Source organism: Canis lupus, chromosome 14 (genome assembly GCF_048164855.1).
Source record: "Canis lupus baileyi chromosome 14, mCanLup2.hap1, whole genome shotgun sequence".
Taxonomy (NCBI): Eukaryota; Metazoa; Chordata; class Mammalia; order Carnivora; family Canidae; genus Canis; species Canis lupus.
The window spans coordinates 27,913,808-27,935,445 of NC_132851.1; the positions used below are offsets into that span (position 1 = coordinate 27,913,808).

At 36.4% G+C, this 21,638-nt stretch overlaps 1 long non-coding RNA gene across 1 annotated transcript in view; it reads left to right on the forward strand.

The window, feature by feature from the left end:
• Window positions 1–14,752, forward strand: part of LOC140603843 (uncharacterized) — a 144,716-nt gene extending 129,964 nt beyond the window's left edge. The window contains exon 4 of the long non-coding RNA XR_012006825.1: window positions 14,451–14,752. This is a non-coding gene — a long non-coding RNA (uncharacterized lncRNA). The remainder of the gene's footprint in view (window positions 1–14,450) is intronic.
• Window positions 14,753–21,638: the final 6,886 nt, after the last annotated feature.

Consider the following 21,638-nt stretch of genomic DNA (forward strand, 5'->3'; position numbering starts at 1 on the left):
TTACTTTATGATTAAAGAACAATAGAAAGGCCTCTGCTTCCAGATTCCTATTCCTTCCACACCCTTAGCCTAGAACTTTCTTCTTTCGTATTTAATGTTTGTAACAAGTAATCTAACATTATAAACTAGAAGTTTCATTATTGTAATTTCTCACCCCTTAGAGACCCAGAAGTGTCACAAGACTCCACGTCTCTACTTACTTGGGATGAATAATATTTAAATAATAATTACTAAACAATTATTTACCAAAATATTTACTACTTGCTAAAGCAAGAAGAGGGTCAGCTATCTGGCAATGTGGTAGAAGGTAAAAAGGAGCTACAATGTACTGGGTTCAGAATCATAACTCCAGACCCTAGGAACCCTTGAAGGGATCAAGGTAAAGACCCCAAACCTAGAAAAACAGTGATGCCAGGCAGGTACTTAGATATAAGAATTGGTTACAAATGAAGATCTTGAAGCTAGAGCTTAGGAACTTGAAATAGAATTCATGGTTTGACCTGAAGAATGAGGTACATTTAAATCTATAAGCAAAGAGAATATCTCCAGTTTTAGGGTCACATGATGAGGGAAGCAAAAAATTAGGCTAATTCTTGCAATGCAAAGAGGCACCAAAGGTTATTATAAGATAATAAGCCTGGATTTGATTTGTATTTCCCTGATGGCAAGTGATGCGGAGCATTTTCCCATATGCTTGTTGGCCATGTGTATGTCTTCTTTGGTGAAGTTTCTGTTCATGTCTTTTGGCCATTTCATGATTGGATTGTTTGTTTCTTTGCTGTTGAGTTTGATAAGTTCTATATAGATCTATATAGATCTATATAGATCTGTATAGATCTTGGATACTAGCCCTTTATCTGATAGGTCATTTGCCAATATCTTCTCCTGTTCTGTAGGTTGTCTTTTAGTTTTATTTTGATTGATCCTTTTGCTGTGCAGAAGCTTTTTATCTTGATTAAGTCCCGATAGTTCATTTTTGCTTTTGTTTCCCTTCCCTTCATAGATGTGTCTTGCAAGAATTTGTTGCGGCCAAGTTCAAAAAAGGTGTTGCCTGTGTTCTCCTCTAGGATTTTGATGGATTCTTGTGTCACATTTAGATCTTTCATCCATTTTGAGGTTTATTTTTGTGTATGGTATAAGAGAATGGTCTAGTTTCATTCTTCTGCACGTGGCTGTCCAATTTTCCCAGCACCATCTATTGAAGAGATTGTCTTTTTTCCAGTGGATAGTCCTCACACCAGTGAGAATGGGGAAAATTAACAAGACAGGAAATCACAAATGTCAGAAAGGATGTGAAGAAAGGGGAACACTCTTGCACTGTTGGTGGGAATGGGAACTGGTATAGTCACTCTGGAAAACCGTGTGGAGGTTCCTCAAAGAGTTAAAAATAGAGCTGCCCTATGACCCCACAATTTCATTGTACCCCAAAGATACAGATGCAGTGAAAGACCAATACACCTGCACCCCAATGTTTCTAGCAGCAATGTCCACAATAGCCAAACTGTGGAAGGAGCCTTGGTGTCCATTGAAAGATGAGTGGATAAAGAAGATGTGGTCTATATATACCATGGAATATTACTCAGCCATTAGAAATGATGAATACCCACCACTTGCTTCGATGTGGATGGAGCTGGAGGGTATTATGCTGAGTGAAGTAAGTCAATTGGAGAAGGACAAACACTATATGGTTTCATTCCTATGAGGAATATAAAAAATAGTGAAAGGGATTAAAGGGGAAAGGAGAAAAAATGGGTGGGAAATATCAGAAAGGATGACAGAACATGAGAGACTCCTAACTCTGGGAAATGAACAAAGGGTAGTGGAAGGGGAGGTGGGAGGGGGGACGGGGTGACTGGGTGACAAGCACTGAGGGAAGCACTTGACAGGATGAGCACTGGGTGTTGTACTATATGTTGGCAAATTGAACTCCAATAAAAAAATATACAAAAAAATCCTGATTCATACCAATCAGAAATACAAATATATATATATATATTATATATACATATATAATATATGATATATATAATAAGCCTGGAAAATCAAAAGCAGAAACATAAAGAATGAGAAGAAATTCTGAGAAAAATCACCTTGCACTCCACTACTGGTTTTAGAGCTCTTTTTGGAAAATTTAAGAGTCTGTGGAGTACCTAGATGTGAGAAAGAACAATGCATATTAGTATTTCTAATAGAAATTTCTAATGAATCAAAAAAGGAAACCATGATAGGTTATAGGATAGGACCTCAAAGTTTGGAAATCAAAGAAGAAGCTTGTTCTCAGAGATGCTTAATCCCAATATTTTTTTATGCCTCAGTGACTTTCCTTACAGTATAAGAAAGATGTCATGTTTGCTAGCAACTAGATGCAGGCTTGATTACCAGCTTTGCCCATTACTTCATTTGTTATTTGATCTAATTCCTTAATGTGTAAAATGGGAATAAAAATACTTAACTAATAAACTGGTTGAGAGAATTCTAATGAAATAGTTTACCTGAAATCCAAATGTTAATAGAGATAAACAGACTGTGACAAGCAGTCTCTAAGACCATACCCACCTGTCGATGTTCATACCCTTTTATAATCCTTTCCCTTGGGTATGGAATGATTTGACAGCATGTCTTCAAACAATAGAATGTGACAAAGGCATGGAATAGCATTTCCTTGACCAGGCTGCATAAAATTAGGATTTCTATTTTGCTAACAGACTTTCTCCCTTGATGACCTTGATGAAGAAAGTTACCAAATGTAGAGGTCCATGTGGCAAAAACAAACAAACAAACAAACAAACAAACAAACAAACAAACAAAGACAAACTGCTGCCAATAGCTTGCAAGCAACTTAGGCCACTAATGTAATAGCGTGCAAGGAATTGAATTCTGTCAATAATTGATGAGCTTGAAAGAAGATCTAGTATTCCCTGGTTAAGCCTTCAGATGAGAACCAGCCCTGGCCAATACCTTGACTGTAGCCTGTGATAACTAATGCTGTATGTACACTTGGCAAGGCTATGGTGCCTCGTTGTTTATCAAACATCAACCTAGAGGTTTTTTGTGTAATTTTTAGATGGTATTAACATTAAAATTGGTAGTTTGAGTAAAGGTTAACTTTTAAAAAAATTAGAATTCGAATAAAGTAAATCACCCTCCATAGTGTGGGCCTCAATTAGTCAAAGGCCTTAATTGAGCAAAGACTAAGGTCCCCCAAAGAGAATGGAATTATTCACAAGACTGCAACATAGAAACCTTGCTTATTTTGCAGTCTATTGTCCTGTGGAATTTGGATTCAAGACTGCAACTCTTGCATGAATTTCCAGCCTGCCAGATTTCAGAATTGCCAGCCTTCACAATTGTATGAGACAAGTCCTTAGCATAAATCCCTCTCTGCCTCCCTCCCTCTCTCTCTCTAAATATGAGAGACCTTGAGGCAGAGGAACCAGCTAAGTTAGCCGGTATTCCTGACTCATAAAAATGATTAAATGGTAAATGTGTGTTGCTTTAAGCCTCTGTGTTTCTGTAATCTGTTATGCAGCAAATATGCATTGAGAGATTCTTAAATCTTGATTCATAATAAGTATCCTATGTCCAGTGGGAAATCTTGTGCCCTACCCAAGTTTTGTGTGACTTCTAGGTTGTGGCATATTTACATTCTATTTGCTATTGGCTATGAGTTCTGGCTTCCATCAAACTCTGCTCATGCTCATCTCACTCCTTGTCTAGTCTATCTGTTTCAAACTAAGTAAATATAAAACACACCTTTCTTTGGTATACTCTCAAAACCATTCATACAAGGTATTAGTGTGCATCCTTACTAAAATTTTTTTGGAATATAATGGCTTATGTCACAGCAATTTAAACAATATAACTTTAGCAATCAGACATTTTAATTCATATTTTTAAATACTATCTTCATATTGTTCTGCCATCTTGAATTTCTTTTTGGCCACTTTTCTCTGTGGATTCCAAATTCCTGTGAGGTTATTTAGGACCTCTATTTCCTTTTCTCTAAGCACTAATTTAATACTCATCTATCTTGTAGCGTTTAATCTGTTTTGAGGCCTTTACCTTGCTTGTTCAAAGTGATCCATCAAGATATTTCCCTAAACAAAGAGTTTCATTCCTAAGAGAAGTTCTAACTTCAGTAGGTAAAATAGTTTCTTTACTTTGCTATGCATGTAAAGTTCCCGGAAGAGCCACACAGAGAAAGCAAATATTTGACAGATATTAGTGTCCCTTTTTTTTTCTCTCTCTCTTACTATTAATCTGCTATCTCCCAGGGATTTATGATGCATATGAGGTCAGACAAATGTTGTTAGGAACCTGGTGCCTCACAAGTTTTACCTACACAGAGAAGGCTATCTAAAGCAGTCCTTTTCAACTTCTGTATCATAAAGGATCAGCTCTTTTATTCTCTAAGAAAATGTCCAATACATAATAGTTGATGGATACTTTTGCAAATCCAGTAAGAGTAAATGTTAACTAAGGATCTTGAGCTTTGTCCTTTGAACTTTGAGGAGCCATTGAAAAGTTTTCATTTGAAGAAACACACAATCAATCAGAGCTTTAGTGAAATCATTCTGGCAGCAGAGTGAAAGATGCATGATGTATCTTGAGGTCCCTGGGGAGCTCATGGATGGTGACCCAGGATGGAGAGGAAGAGAAGGAAAAGTGGAATGATATTTGGAAGGTCTACCTGGCAGGATTCATCCTCATTAGAGAAAAGAAGAATGTATGATTGAGTGAAGCCAAGGAAAGTAGAGGTCAGGATTTAGACCGTGATATCCTGCCTCTGCCTGAGATGAAATTGCCCTAACTTTCTAGAGCCTCCTAACCAGTCTCCCTGCCTTTATTCCTAACTCTGCCCAACAATGTTTTTTATACTCCAGAATAATTCTGATTACATTGTTACTCTACTTAAAATCTTCAGTGCTTTCCACTGCCTTCAAGAAAAAGAAAAACATATGGCTTACAAGGCCTCATGGTGATGTCCGCTTGTTTCTTTACATCAAAAATTTCTCATCATATATGAAAGTATTTTAAAATATTTTTAAAAACTGATGCCAGGATTTTCTAAAAGACTGAATAATCCCTTAATCTCCACTGCTTCTCCAAATTCTATTTTAAAAGATAGTGAAAAAAAATTTTAAGGCATAAATTCACAAAGGGAGGAGAGGCAAAAAAATATTAGCAAAATAATGTGGCAGTGATATTTTGCAGAACTGAAATCCAAGTGAGAAATACAGGGATCTTGAAAACAAGCTATTTTATACCACAAAATTCCAGAAAGTTTCAGAGGTTCAAAAATCAGATACTTCTGAAAGTCATCTCAGAATAATTGTTTAAAAACTGTATAGAAAATGGGGCAGCCCAGGTGACTCAGCAGTTTAGCACCTGCACTCAGCCAAGGGTGTGATCCTGGGGTCCTGGGATTGAGTCCCACATCAGGCTTCCTGCATGGAGCCTGCTTCCTCCTTTGCCTGTGTCTCTGCCTCTCTCTCTCTGTGTGTCTCTCATGAATAAATAAATAAAATCTTAAAAAGAAACTATATAGCAAAAGTCAGACCTATAGATATCTTCTCCTCTCTCACATAATAGGCACCTTCCCCTTTCCCAACTCACAGAAGAATGGAGGTATAGTGTCTAGAGAGGTTGAGCTAGAAGAACAGTTCTAAGATGACATTGGAAAATGAAACAGAAAACAAATTTAAATACCTTATCATGATATCCTCTTCCTTCACGAAGCAACAAATCAGTGGGAATTAGGCCTTAACCTTCAAGGAAGTGTTGGTGAATTCCTTTATGGGGTATCTGACCAGCCAAATAGAAAAGAAGTACAAATAATGACATGTGGGAATCCCTCAACACTGAACAATCTGCATCTTCCTATAAAGAAATCCATCAGTCAACAAGGCTGACCCATGCACAGTGAGTTTAAAGCAGCTTTTACTTTTTGATACATACTCATGAACAAGCAGAAATGCAAAGATAATATGGCATTTGAAGATCAAGCAATATTATTTTACCATATTAGTAGGATAAAGGAGAAAAAACACATCTTAAGAAATGAAAAAGAAGTATTTGTGAACAAATTGTCTGCAAACTACATGTACAAAAAAATCCTACAAACATTATATATTATGGTTTGTTACTGAATGCTTCTCAGGAAGAATGGAAATAAGAGAAGGATGACCACTCCCATCACTTCTATTCAACAACAAACAAGATACTAGTCATTGTAATGAATGTAAAAGAAACAAGTTATATATCATTGAAAAGAAAATGAGTAAAACATCCGTGCAAAATATTCAAAGATAATGTTATCATGTACATAAAAAATTCTAAGGACTCTGCAAAAAGTTTTATGAAGTAATAACTGAGTTTATTGTTTATACAACAAAAAATCAATATATAAAAAGCAACGGCATATTTATACTAGTATAAAGTATTTATTTTTAATAAATAATTGGGAAAAATCTTAAATATTTTACAGTAGCATCAAAAAATATAAAATACTTTGGAATAAGTTTTACAAAACATATGAAATATCTATATACCAAAAGCTATAAAACAGGAAAAAAAAGAAAAGATAGAGTATAGCTATACCATACTCATGGATTGGAATACTTAATATTGTCAAGATGTCAATTCTTTTCAGGTTGACACACAGATTCAATGTAACTCCAATAAAATACCAGCTGGCTATTTTTAAATAAGATTTGACAAGTGGGTGGTTTGCTTTTTTAAAAAAGATTTTATTTATTCATAAGACACAGAGAGAGGGAGAGGCAGACACATAAACAGAGGGAGAAGTAGGTTCCTCACAGGGAGCCTGATGTGGGACTCAATCCCCTGACCTGGAATCACATCTGAGCCAAAGGCAGATGCTCAACCGCAGAGCCACCCAGGCATCCCAACAAGTGGGTTTTAAAATTAATATTGAAAATCAAAGGACTTAAATAACATATCTAAACAAATTTTTAAAAGAATAGCCTCAGAAAACTCACCTGTTTACTCACTCTAAAAATGCTATAATCAAGAATAGTATGGTATTGGTATAAGGATATATATATATATATATATAACAGAGCAAAATAGAAGATACAGAAACAGACTCTCACACATATTGTCAATTGGTTTTACAAAATTCACCCAGGTATGTGAATGTGGGAAATACAATCCTTTCAACAAAATGGTAGTAGAAAAACTAGATAGCTATAGAAAAACAAGAGATAATACTTGGCTTGTACCTCATACTATACATAAAAGTTAACTCAAAATGGGTCATAGATTTATAAGCAAACTAAAATTATAAAACTTATAGAATAAAATATAGGAGAAAACATTCACAAACTTGGAATAAGCCAAGATTTCTTGGACCTGACCCCAAAATAACCACAAAGGAAAAATAAGTAATAAATTGGAATTCATTAGAATTATAAATGTTTCTCCTTTGAAAGAAGCTATTAAGGAACTGGAAAAATAAACCACTGTTTGGGGAAAATTTTTTCCAGTGCCTATATCTAATGAAAAATCGGTATCAAGAATATATAAATAACTCTTACAACTCAATTATAAAAAGTCTACCCAAAGTACTTCAACAAACAATATATGGACATAGGAATGATCAATAAACATATTCAAAAATGCTCAACATTGCTAGTCCTTGGGAAAGTGGCAGTTAAAAACACAATGAGATACCACTAAGCATCCATTTAAAAGGCTGGAATTAAAAGACTGACAATACTAAGTATTGGTGAAGATATAGAGCAGCTAAACTTCTAGGAGTATGAAATGGTACCACTATTCTAAAATCATTTTGGTAGTTTTTTTTTTAAGATTTTATTTATTCATTCATGAGAGACAGAGAGAGGCAGAGACACAGGCAGAGGGAGAAGTAGGCTCCTGCATGAGCCCAATGTGGGACTCGATTCCAGACCCCAGGATCAGGCCCTGAGTCAAAGGCAGATGCTCAACCGCTGAGCCACCCAGGCATCCCATTTTGGTAGTTTCTCATAAAGTTAAACATATACTTAAATATAACACAGCTATTCCATTTCTAGGTATTTACCTAAGAGAAATAAAAACACATATTCACACAAAATCCTGTCCATGGGTGTTTATAGCAGCTTTATTATAATTGCCCTACCTGGAAACAACACAAATGTCATCAGTATATGAATAGATAAACCAACTGTGGTATATCCTTACAATGAAAATTGTTTAATAATAGAGAGGGATAATGAGTAATACATGTAAAGAATCAGGATAAATCTCAAAAACATCACACTGAGTGAAATAAACCAGACACAAGAAAACATGCTGTATGAGTCCATTTATATGAAATTCTAGAATAGGCAAAACTAATCTATAATGATAGAACAATGCTTGCCTAGAGGCAGGAATAGAAGAGAGTTGATCTCAAAGGGAAATGAGGAAATTTCTAGAGCTGATGTAAATGTTCTATATTTTGATTGGAGTGGGTACATGAATATATATATATTGATCAAGCTCATTGAATTGTATAGTCAAAATGTGAATTATATCTTATAAAATTTATTTTTTATCTTTTCTTAAAGGAAGGGTATTGGGCAGCCCAGGTGGCTCAGCGGTTTAGTGCCACCTTCAGCCCAGAGCGTGATCCTGGAGACCCGGGATCGAGTCCCACATCGGTCTCCCTGTTGGAGCCTGCCTTTCCCTCTGCCTGTGTCTCTGCCTCTCTCTCTCTCTCTCTCTCTCTCTGTCTATCATGAATAAATAAATACAATCTTAAAAAAAATGAAGGAAGGGTATTATGAAAGGAAAAACTTGGGAAAATTTGCCAAACATGCAGGGTATGTTTCCAGATTCTTAGTAGATATCAATTAATATTTGTGATTTGCTTAATTACATAAGATATATGTAATGTGTTTAGCATAGTTCTTGGTACAGAGAAGATGCTTAATTAACTGTTTATAGAACAAATGTTGGATGGGTACGTTAATTGCTAATGTCCATTAATTCCCACCTGTCATGAGTTTATAGATGCTTGAGAAAAGGAAATTAATCAAAAGCTTATAAAAATACAATCTCCCTTTCTTCTACGGAGGTATGTCTCTTGGCCTGGAGCAAAGGCTGGGTAGAGGAACCTACTGGAAATTCTAGTGCAGTTGTCCAGGTAGCAAATTAAGCTGCTACATAAAGAAGAACAGCCCCAAGGCTCAAAGATGAGAAAATACAGGTAGTTAACAAGGTAAAATCTGGCTATTAGTGTGGGACCAAAGAACAGAAAGAGCCTACTTAATGCAAAGCAGCTTCCTGAAAGGAAGTCAGAGCTTGATAGAATGCCCTACAAGGCTGATGTCAGTGATCTGAACCACAGATAGGAGAGAGGCCTGGGCCTGAGCCATTTAATACTTCCATCCTCTTTTGAAGACCCGAAAGAGCCTTCTAAAGCTTCCTGCTCAACTACTATTTGATAATTGAGGAAATAAAGGCCCAGAGAAAGGAAATGACCTACTCATTGGTGCATAGGCATGGAGGCGCAATTGTCCCCAAACCACCTATATTTGCATTACCTTTCATGTCCAAAGAGCACAAAGAGAAAAATCTTTCAAATCAAATCAAATGTGCATTCTCCCTGCCATTCTCAATGGTTGTGTTTGCTTGTTGAGTGCAAATGACAATCAAACCATTTCAGAACTACATCCATAGTGTCTGAAAATAGGAAGTTTCTGATTGGCTCAGTTTATGCCAGAAATCCTGTTCTTTTGACTTTTCTCCCTATAAACTGAATTGTGGCCCCTTTGGAGGAATGAGGGCCTGAATTCCTGGGGTTAATATAAAAAAGAAACCATTCAGTGCTCCCAGGTTATTTCAAGGAGGCTTTGGCTCTCCAGATTATTGCAGTGACATGTTCCTCAAAGGGAAGTGTCCTCTGGCACTGAGCTGAGCCTGAATTAGCTTCAGCTGGCTTCCAGCTGACACTGGTTGCAGGCAGTTTTCAAAGTCTCAATCTATTCCAATTATTGAACTCCATTCTTGTTTTCTGCTTATAGGTGTTATCTGACTATTTATAGTTATGTTGCTGTCATAATTAAAACCTAATTTTTATGTTTTACTACAAATATTATATACTTATTTATAACATCCAATGAACATCCTCACTTCCTCAAATACCTTATCTTACCACACATTGAGTAGGCGCTAAATGTGGCCGAGGGCCTACTCAGACAATAATTGCATTTTTTCCCTTAATTTCCCCAAGTGATCTGTTGGAGACTAATACTTTCAGCTCTTTGGTATTGCTTTAAGAACTGGATATTGCTACAGTAGATGACCACTAAGGCACCATGGTAAAGTTAAAAAAAAAAAAAAGCTCTGTATTAGGAATCAAGTGTCTGAAGGAGGTTGGGATAGGCAACAGATAGTCTTCAGGTTCCAAAGGGAAAAGAGCAAAGCACCTGTCTTAGTCAGGTGCTACCCTCCTGACCTAAGCACTTCCCAAAGGCCCCACCTCCTAAGACTATCACATTGGGTGTTAGGATTTCAAAACATGAATCAGGTGGGCAGGTGGGGAACACAAACATTAAGACCATAGCAGCAACCATTGTTTATTGAGTACTGGTTATATGTTTGACACTTATGCTCGATTATAATCTTTAAGTGACATAAGGACAGCTTAATACCTATTTTATTTATTTTTTATACTGATGTTCATCATAGTACCTGACACATCTTAGTTGTGTAACAAACAATTTCAAAATGAATGAAAGAATCGATGAAGGTAATATTTTTTATTTTATATTTTCAGATTGGGAATTAGGCTTTAAAATGTTAGGTAAGGGGTGCCTGGGTGTCTCAGTCAGTTAAGCATGTGGCTCAGGTCATGATCCCAGTGTCCTAGGGATTGAGTCCCGAGTCAGGCTCCCTGCTCAATGGGGAGCCTGCTTGTCCCTCTGCCTCTGCCCTGGTTTGTGCGCTCTCTCTCTCTCTCTCTCTCTTTCTCTCAAGTAAATAAATAAAATCTTTAAAATAATGTTAGGTAACTTGTTCAAAATCATACAGCTGTTGTGCAAAAAATCTTAGGGTAAAATTATGAATGGTCTCCTGGATCCAAATTGTACACTTTTCACTACACCATGGACTTTTAGTCAACTAGTGGATAATTCCTTAGGTTCTAGTTCAGGAGAAGTTTGGTAAAATTGAATTGCAATGTAAGGAGCAGAATTAATCTGAATCATGTTTTAAAAAGTTGACTCAAGTAGCCTTGCAGAGGACTTTGGTGGGTGGTTGGGGAAGGAGAATACAGCACTAGCTTAGGCAGGAGGTAATAATGTCTTGGGCTAGGTGCTTATGTTACACATGGAGGAGCATAGACAACTCGGATGAGTTGTGAAGTCAATCAAGAAGATTTACTGATGAACTACAGGTACAGAAGAAGAGAAGAACCTGGTATTATTTCAGGCTTTTGGTTTCAAATACTGAATGAATGGTGTTTTGAAAGTCTGATAGAAGAACTTTTGCAAGGTAGAGAATCAAGAGTTTTATTTTGAACATGTAACTTTGATATGCACGTTAGATAATGTTAGGTAGAGATGTGGAAGAGTCTGCTAGACACATGAGATGAGAATTCTGGAAAGAGGTGAGACTGGGAGACATATTTAGGAGTCTTTGACATTTACAGACTGTTTATGCTTTGGGACCCTAACTGTAAAGGCCTCTTCAGAAAACTGGTACATGGTAGTTAGACAACCACAACATACTTGACAAGAACACTCAAAGTGTTCTCAAAGTATGCCCTCAAAGTGACTCGGTCTGATGACTGCTTCCCAGGTTTGGCAGAAGGGTTGAAAGCAAAAACAGTCTTTACCGAGAATTCCTTCTGGCGCAAGATCAGATTTAAAAAATAGCAGAGTACACTTAGCTATAGACTTAGGCAGACTGAGAGTAGACTCAACCACTACAAGGCTTAGAGAAATTACAATGAGCTTTTGGGTTAGTCAAAACATAATAACCATATCAAAAGTTCAGATATGTGCAGCTGAATATGATGACTTATTTCTTTCCTTCCTTCCTTCCTTCCTTCTTTCTCTTTCTTTCTTTCTTTCTTTCTTTCTTTCTTTCTTTCTTTCTTTCTTTCTTTCTTTCTTTCTTTCTTTCTTTCTTTTTTTCTTTCTTCTTCTTTCTTTCTTTCTCTTTTTTTCCTATCCCAGAAAAGAAAAAAAATGTCCACACGCCACACCCTGGAGATTTGGTGTACTGAAGCTTCTGGCCCCACCATTCATTTTGCACTGGAGAGCTAACTGTATCACACTGCAGTGATTCACTTGCTGTCTGCCTCCCCCATATACTCTGGGATCCTTGATGGCAGGAATAAATACCTCTTTACTATATACCAAGCCTTGCGAAGTCTCTGGAGAATGATATGGAAATAGTCAGTGTGAGTTGCTGAATCCAATGAGTACTTGAAAAGATTAATGTTCAAAATATCTAATGGGAAAATACAATACAAAATAAAAATAATTATTTTATGAAATTCTATTTCTAGAACAGTATTGAGCCCCTGCATTGGTAACGTTATAAGATACACTGACTACTATTTTTCTTGCCACCAATTTTTACCTCACTTCCCTTTCTATCAGAACAAAGGATTTTATACGTACCACATAAGCTCATGGTGTTTTGTTTCTTCAAATCTAAACCCATGGCGTCCTGTCCTCAAGCTAACCATTTGGACAAGTCAGTCATTACTGGTGACTAAATCTGACCATTCTTCTTGATCTCTTTCTTTAGAGCCCAAGAGCAGATGAGGACATTCTCTCTCCCAAATCAGGGATTGCCTTATTTTATGCCCAGGTTATTGACATGTCATTCAGGAGAAAGCCCCAATAGATTGGGGTAATTTTCTAGATATACAAGTAAGTGAGGCCAACAAATAACTTCAAAAAATTATAAGAAAAATTTTCCAAAGGACCCTATATCTTAACCTTTAGTTTATATATTCTTAATTTAGGCCATTCATAAACATCTTAAAAGTAGAATGTTATTCTTTTTTTTCAGGGGACAACTGAGTTTTGGAGAAGTGACATCTCTAAAGTAGTGAAACAGATATAATTTTGAAATCTGCATTTTTTTTATGCCAATGTACCTGTTAAACATATTGTACCACTCTATGTAAGCTTAGCGAATATTCAGTGTTTGCAATTTTCTTTACCTCTGGCTGGTTTCCTAAAGTGATTAACCATACAACCTTAAAAAAAAGACATGTTTACTCTTTTAAGGTACAAGACTTTAGGGAGTGAAGAGGAAACTCAAGCAACTGATAGATGGTAGAAAATATAAAAAAGAGATATTGAAACCAGAAATATTGGAAGAAAAATAGTAGGATAAATAACTACAGATAACTAACCAGCAGATGGATATGCAATTTCCTGAGATTTATAGCTAGTTTTTCTTGATTTGTAGAGCAGTCTCTAAAAAGAGATTCTAGGCATATATTCTTGTAGCATTTTAGTCATAGACAAGAATGACTTTTAAAAGGAGGGTGTTAAATATTACAACACATTTCTAATGGAGGTAGTTCCAAAAACAAAATTAGGAGATATGTCTTTCATTCAAGTTTGTCAAGACTATTGGCATAGCAATGCCATAATCAGTGGAAGTCTATGCTGAAGGCAAGAGCTTGCTCAAATGTGCATTCTAGAATATACCATTTGCTACTTAATTAAAAAGACACCCTTTCTAGTGCCTAGGTTGTTTGATCAGGGAAAGCAAACCAAGATACAAATAAACTTGCTGAATATTTTAAAAAATACTATAGAAATTAAATCAATGCTGATTAAGAGCCTAAAACTTCAACAAATTGAAAAGTAGATTGTATATGAACCAAGTAATGCAATGCTGCTGAGGAAAGGGATTTTTCTGAAAAGAATAGACCAATGTTTTCTTATAACTGTATAATTTAAAGTCAAGATGCAGATGGTACCTTTTGTTTTTATTTATTGTCAGAAGATAGGTTGGTGTATTTGTTCAAAATTAAAAAATGTGGGAACATTTGGCTAAAAGGTGATGACTTCATCATTTGGCCATTCTCCTGAAACACATTTAAGTTTATCTTTGAGATTTTAAATTCTTTGGTTTTCTTTGGGGGTCCAGGTAGCTGAGTCAGTTAAATGGCTGACTCTTGATTTCAGTTCAGGTCATGATCTCAGCATCCTGGGGTCAAACCCCATGTTGGACTCCATGCTCAGTGGGGAGTCTAGTTGAGGAGTCTCTCTGTGGCTCTCCTTCTGCAACCCACCCCCACAAAAACAAACAAATCTTTAAAAAAATTATTCAATATTGTGATTTGGGATCTTGTAGTTGGTGGAAAAGCTTCTCCTGAGTTCAAAAGGGAAATCAAATCTGGTAGACATTATAGCAAAAGGTAAAGTGGTGACTAATGACACTTCCATTCTCCTTTTCTCCTTCTTAAGCAAGAACATCAAGGTCCTGACTTTATCATGGAAGATATGGGAAGGAAGTAATTGTGGAAAGAAGATAGAAAAATATGGATATTCCTCACTATATAGGAGGGACACACATGAAGGGAACACACTTATACCCACAGATCATCTCCCTAACAAGATGGATCCCCTAGAGCTATATTGGATCAGGAAGCAATTTGGACATGAACAATGAAAGAAGTAATTTTAAGGGCCTAAACACCTAAAATAAAATTCATTTTTGTTAATGTAAATTTTTAGATACTTTTCTATGAATTCAAGTGTGAGTGGATTTTAATTGATCAGAATTTACTGCCAGAGCTATAAGATAAACTTTTTTTCTTCAATAAAGAGGTACTACAAAGCCTTTTGCATTATGTGTAGACATAGTTAATAAATCATTATCAACCTCTATTCAAAGGAATGGTTAAAAGGCACACAGTAAGTGTGAGTAAGTGAGCCTAGTTGGTTACTTTGTAACAAACCAGGAGATAAATGATGGTGACTTTCATTAAGGGAGTAGCATTATAGATGGAAATAAATAGCTGGATTTAAGATATAATTAGGAGCTAGTATAAATGGAATCCATCTATTTGGATGGATGAAGAAAATGGAATCCATCTGTTTGGAGGATGAAGAGAAAGGAGGAAGAATGGAAAGGGAGCATTTGGCTTAGGCACTGAGATAGAAGAAGGTAAATGAAATAAATAGAATGCCATTTGCTGAGACAGGAAAGAAGAGGAAGAATATAGGATATTTTGGAATTGCAAAAGATAGAGAGTTGAATTAACCAGATCTTATGGACATGTCTTTATTCAAGGACACCTCTTTCAAAAATAGAGAAATAGCCTGGATGTGGTATATACTTTAATTATTCTTAGAAACCTTCCTTTCTCTATCTCATCATTGACATTAAATTTGGATTTGAAAAGGAGGAAATGTCAGAAATATTTTTAAGTCTTTTTTTTTTCAATTTTTTGCTTATTTTATTTTATTTTTATTTTTAAGTCTTTAAATTGAGAAGAACTATGTTATATCCTGGAACCTTTATTATCTCATGAAACTATAAGGTGAGTAGTCATATCCTCATATTAAAGATGATGTATGGAAAACATTGCTCTCTTTTCAGGTCATACAGTTTTCTAGCATTTGAGGTACTGACATGTAAAAGAGTAATGAGACTTTCCGTTTTTTATTCAAGAGGTATCCTACAAAACAAATGAGTTCAAATTTTGGGTAAATAGCTTAGGTATAATATGAAAGAGCAATATTTAATCATTAGAGCTATCTAATAATGGTTTGGGTTTTCAGAGAATCACATAATAAGGTGAATAACATCTCCTGGGTTACAATAGGTAAAGAAGATATCTTCATGCGAAGGAAGATGGGATTAGATTATCTCTGGATCTAGATGGAATATTCTAGTAGTCATACCCAATTCCTCCACTATGTGGGGGAAACTTCACATATTTACTAAGGGGGGAAGCTTTCCATAAATTATTTTATTAACCTCCCGAAAATCTCATTATTATTATTATTATTATTATTATTATTATTATTATCATCATCATCATCATCATCTTCATTATCTGCATTTTACACTTAAAGAAACCCAAGCACAGGTAAGCAAGGTAAATTGTTTACGTTGTCACATAGCTCTTAAGTGTTGGAGCCAAAATTTCAACTGAGTTTGCCTTATCAGAAGAGTTTCTCAACCTCAACACTATGAACATTTTGATTTGGAGAATTCCTTGTTATGGGAGCTGCCTGGTGCATTGTAGAATATTTAATAGCATCCCTGACCTCTACCCACTAAATGCCAGCACCACCTCCTTTCCCAAGTAGTGACAACCAAAAATGCTCTAGACACTGCCAACTGTTCCTTGGGGACAGAACTCCCCCAAATTGATTGAGAACTAAATACTGTTGTGCTTCAGTCCAATGTTATCACTTCTGTTCCTTATACCCAACCATAGACCTCTATAAATTCATGCTGTTCACATAGAATTTCCTTCTCCTTTTTACTAAACAGTTCTTTCTGTAATATAAAAAGCCTGCACTAGTTTTATAATTTGGAATTCTTTTAACTCATTCTTCAAGAAAATAGGAAGCTCTCCATATCATAGAGAAATAAGTTGAAAGGAATAGACTCCACAAATTACTGCTATTACTGTTGCTGATATAATTCATCATCAACTTATCCTATTGTTATTTTTGTTCTAATGTAGACATGACCAGACAGGACTTAATTTTACCATAACAGCACCATTGTCCACATGATTGGGTTCATTGGGGTTCAGTATAGTTCTGAGCCTGGTTGTTCATTTGAAAGCTATGGTACATCACACCAGGAATAAACTGTTTTCCTTGTCTATCCACATTTGGGTGCAAAGTTTTTGTTTCATTATCAGTTGATGTCTGCCTTTATCCAGATAGCTATCTAGTACAATATTTGAATTACTTTTAATCTCATAAAAATTAATAAAAAGAGTTAAAATATTAACTGAGAGTGATGGGGTCATATTATGAAATGAAAAATATAATTTGTTAAATAGTCAACTTAAGAAAATTCCATTTGTGTGACTATCTAACAATATGAAATAATGGGATGCAGATATTAACTTCTCTTTTCTCCTGACAAGACAGTTTGTAAAATATTTGACCAAGGAAGATTTAAGGGAATGTTTCTGGTCATTTATTAAATATCTTTTTTGGAGGGGGAAGGATGACTGAATTCTAAGACAATTACATAAGGTCTTTTGAAACTCAACTTATAGACATCTTTTTTATGAATGTTATTTGAGTAAGATTCAAGGGACATTAAATTGGGGAAATCAGACCATAGAGTATCAAAGGCAACTTGCTGACAATTTCCCACACTGGGCTATCTCTTATTCAATAGGGAAGTCTAATATACTCATGCTCAAAGTGGTTCCACCATGCTCTGAGAGAAGGCTCCTCAATATGCATGCACTGGTGATCACAACCTACTCCACACTGACTGTGGCAAGTCATCCTGAGCTCTACCCCAAAGCTATAACAGCACTGATCAGTTCTTACTTCAAACATCCTCATGATTTTTCAATCACTAATCCAACATTTGCTGAGGGCCTATGATGTACTGAACATTCTTCTAAAAGCTGAGAAGTTATAGATCAATATACTATAGTCCCTGACTTCAAAGGGCATTCAGTAAGATGGAAGGAACAGAAAGAAAACCAACAACTAAAGTCATTTGCCCAGTGGGATGGTGGAGGTAAGGGTGGAATGCTGAGGGGCCCAGAGGAGGATGGTCTTTTACAAACCGTGAGAAGATGCTCTGGGAAGTTTGGAGGAGTCTGAGCTGAGTCTAGAGGGACCAATGGGACTTGGCTAAAGAAGGGAAGGCAGATAATCCCAAAGGGAGCAACAAGTAAAGGTCCAGAGTGTAATGAGAGCATGGGGCAGTGAGAGAACCATGAGCAGCACTGGATTAAAGAATGAGTGGTGGTCGTTGGGGAGGTGACTGGGAAGGAGCCAGGTCATGAATGTACTCTGTGTAACTTCCCCCTTGGTTCTCAGCATTTAGAAGAATAGATCTCAACCTTGGCTGAATATTCTAGCCATCTGGGACTTTTAAAATATAACTGATATCGGTACCCACCCCCAGAATTTTTTATTTAATTAGTCTGGAGTGAAGCATGGATATCACAGAAAATAAATTCACACATTCCAAATGGCAGAGTACTGACTCTCTAAGCTATAAGAAGCAGAAATGTCTCTCTCGTTTTTTCTCTCTTTCTTTCCTTCTTTCTGTCACCATCAAAAGGCATTTTGGGTCTAGGAACTGTATAGCTAGAAACCACTGTGGATTTCAAAACATTGTTGAAATTTGTAAAAGGAAAGAAATGAGGAGCTATGCTACATACAGACAGAAAAAATCAATAACATTCAGTCATTTAGTCAGTTCAGTTAACAAATAACCAAAGAGAGTCTCTGTGGTCTGTTCACTCCTCTACGCTCTAACGATAGAGCAATAAACAAAAGAGCAAAATCCTTCCTCTCCATTAGAATACATTTTAAAGGGACATTCAAAAAAATACACAAATGGTAAATATGTAATATGTCAAATAGTGTAAAAGATCTTGAAGAAAAATGAAGCAGGAATAAGGGAAAAAGATAGTGACTAGGGAAGTAATTCAGACAAGAATTTTAGAAATGGCTTCTCTGGAGATAAATTTAGGTAAAGACTTAATAAGAAGAAGGAGACATCTATGAGAACATAGGGAAAAGGACAACACCTGGCACAGGAAACCTGAGTGCAAAGGCCCTGAGGTTAGCACATTTAAGGAAGAACAAAGAAGGTAATGTGATTGTATAGAGTGAGTAAGGGAATAGGGGGAGGAAATAAGGTTGGTCATATGATGAATGACCTTGTAGGTCATGATAAGAGATGGATTTTATTCGAAGCATGATGGGAAGATGAAAAACAGGTTAAAAATGTAATTAATGTAATTGGACTACTTAATTTATGATATAAAGAACAGAATGAACTTTATCAGGTAAGAGTGGAAAATGAAAGGCCAGTTAGAAAAACTATTGCTTTGGTCCAGGCAAAAAACAATGAGTTGTAGAGTATACTAGGAGGTAGCATAGGAGGTAGAGAGGAAAGATCAGTCTTGGGTTATACTTATTGGTAGAGATAGCAGGATTAGCTATTTGATAATGAATATGAAAATAATATAGAAGGACATTTATCAGTGTGGAGATGTGGATGAAGAGTTTGGTTTGGGAAAAAATTAATATTTAATCCTTAGAAGACATTCAAGCGAAGAAGCCAAGTTGGAAGTTTAAGTATAAACTCAGGGGAAGATCAGGACTGGAAGAAAAAAATTTGAGTTAATCAATTTACAGCTACTGTTTAAAAATTATGAGCCCTTGGCCCCCTTGGTGGCTCAGCGGTTTAGCACCGCTTTCAGCCCAGGAAGTTATCCTGGAGACTCGGGATCGACTCCCACGTCGGGCTCCTTACATGGAGCCTGCTTCTCCCTCTGCCTGTGTCTCTGCTTCTCTGTCTCATGAATAAATAAATAAAATCTTAAAAAAAAAAAAAAAAAAAAAAAAGGATGAGCCCTAATCAAGAGGAGGTCTGCAAGGGAGCTCAAAAATACTTGACTTCTGAGAGATTAAAGTTCTAATCCCCAGGGTTACAGTATTTGGGAAGGTAATTAGGTTTAGATGAGGTCATGGGTCCTATGATGACATTAGTGTCTTTATAAGAAAAGGAAGAAATCAGAGCATTCTCTCTTCTCTCTACCTAGTGAGGATACAGGGAGAAGGCAGATTTCCGCAAGCCAGAAAGAAGGACCTCACCAAAAAGTAAATTTGCTAACTTCTTGATCTTAGACCTCCCAGCCTCTAGGTATGTAAGGAAAAAAATGTTTATTGTTTAAGTCATCCAATCTATGTTATTTCATTGTCACAGACCTGGCAGTCTAAGACACATAAAGTCTCTTATCATGGAGTGAATGTTATGTTCTGTTTCCAGATTATGGTCTGGAGTATGGACAGAGAATTTTAATTTCACTGACATAGAGTTTTGCCATCTAAGTATCATCATAAGCAGAATAATGGCTCCACAAAGACATCTTGTCCTGATCCCAGGAAATTGTGATTATATGATGTTACATGACAAAGGGGAAATTAAGGTTGTAGATGGAATTAAAATGAGTGGTGACCTGGAGATGGAGATTATTGTGGATTATCTGAGTAGGCAATGTCATCCGAAAGGTCTTTATAATTGAGAAGGTCAGAGCCTTGTGATATGAAAGGGCCTTGCTCAGACACTGCTGACTCTGAACATGGAGGCTGCAGGAGGATGGAACACAGACAGACTCTGGTGGAAAGCTGGAAAGGCAAGGAAACCGATTCTCCCATAAAACCTTCAAAAGGAAATGCAGCCCTGCTGACACCTGGATTTCAGCCTATGAGATCCACTTTTTTTTTTTTTTTAATTCTGATGTGTGGAATTGAACTGTAAGATAATTGAATTTGTGTTGTTTTAAGGCACTAAATGTGTAGTAATTTGTGCTAACAGCAATAGAGAACTAATATAAGTGCCCCGGAAAGAGAGAGAGGCAAGCATGTAATTAGAATCATGGAACATGGAATAAATGACATATGGAGGGACATGGGATCAGGAGAGGACCGATGACAGTAAAGAGTGATAGGTAGGATCCCCACCTACCATGCACTAGAGTCATCAGCAAGGTAAAAGTATTTCTGGAAAGGCAGCACCAGAAGAAGCTGAAAAGACAGGAGGCACTGGTCAGGGAAAGAGAAGCTTGAAGTTGAGATTCTTTTTTGGGGGGAGGGAAACTGTCAGTAATGACCTAGGGTTGGGTAAATGGAGGAGAATGGCTAAGTAAGGAGAATAAGATCATGAAAAGAAGACAGGTAATTGAGCAGAGCCACCTACATGAATATGAAAATCACCAACAAGGATGACAACAACAGTCATGGAGAGGAATGCCATGGGGCAGGAGGTGGGGGTGGGTTGGGGTGGGATGGGTGGTAGATGCTAACTAATAGTTCGTAAATGAGGACGAAAAACCCAGGAGTTCTGTGTTTGAGGTATAAAGTAACAGCTAAAGTCATCTGATAGTATCTTTCTCAAATGACATGGGTATTTTAGACAGAAAGGAAGGTAGATAGTGAGAAGTGGGAGTAATAGAACATCTACCCCATGTATAGATCCACTAAGTATGTGGAAAGTGAGTTGTCTCCAATTGATAGAACTTCAGAGGAAGCAATATCCTCAGGTTTAGTTTATAAGGAATATGTTAATGACAAAATTCTCAAATGTATTATGGAAAGGCCTGAGGAATCAGGGATGTTGTGAGATTGGATCAGATTAAAGAAATGGTTATTGGGTTGAAAGCCTGGAAATGAGGTGTGGGTTCTTTTCAAATTAGTCTATATATTCCAATCAATTTTCCAGTAGTTTTTTTTCATGGACCTTGACAAAAATGTTACTCGAGTCATATGGGAGAATAGTTGTCCAAGAATAGCTAAGAAAATTCTGCCAAAGAACAAGGATGTTATCTTCGCCCCAGCAGATATAAAGACTTATTTTTAAGTTGCATTAGTTAAAACAGTGTAAGATTGATAAAAGGAACCAAATACACACTGCCAAGAGAC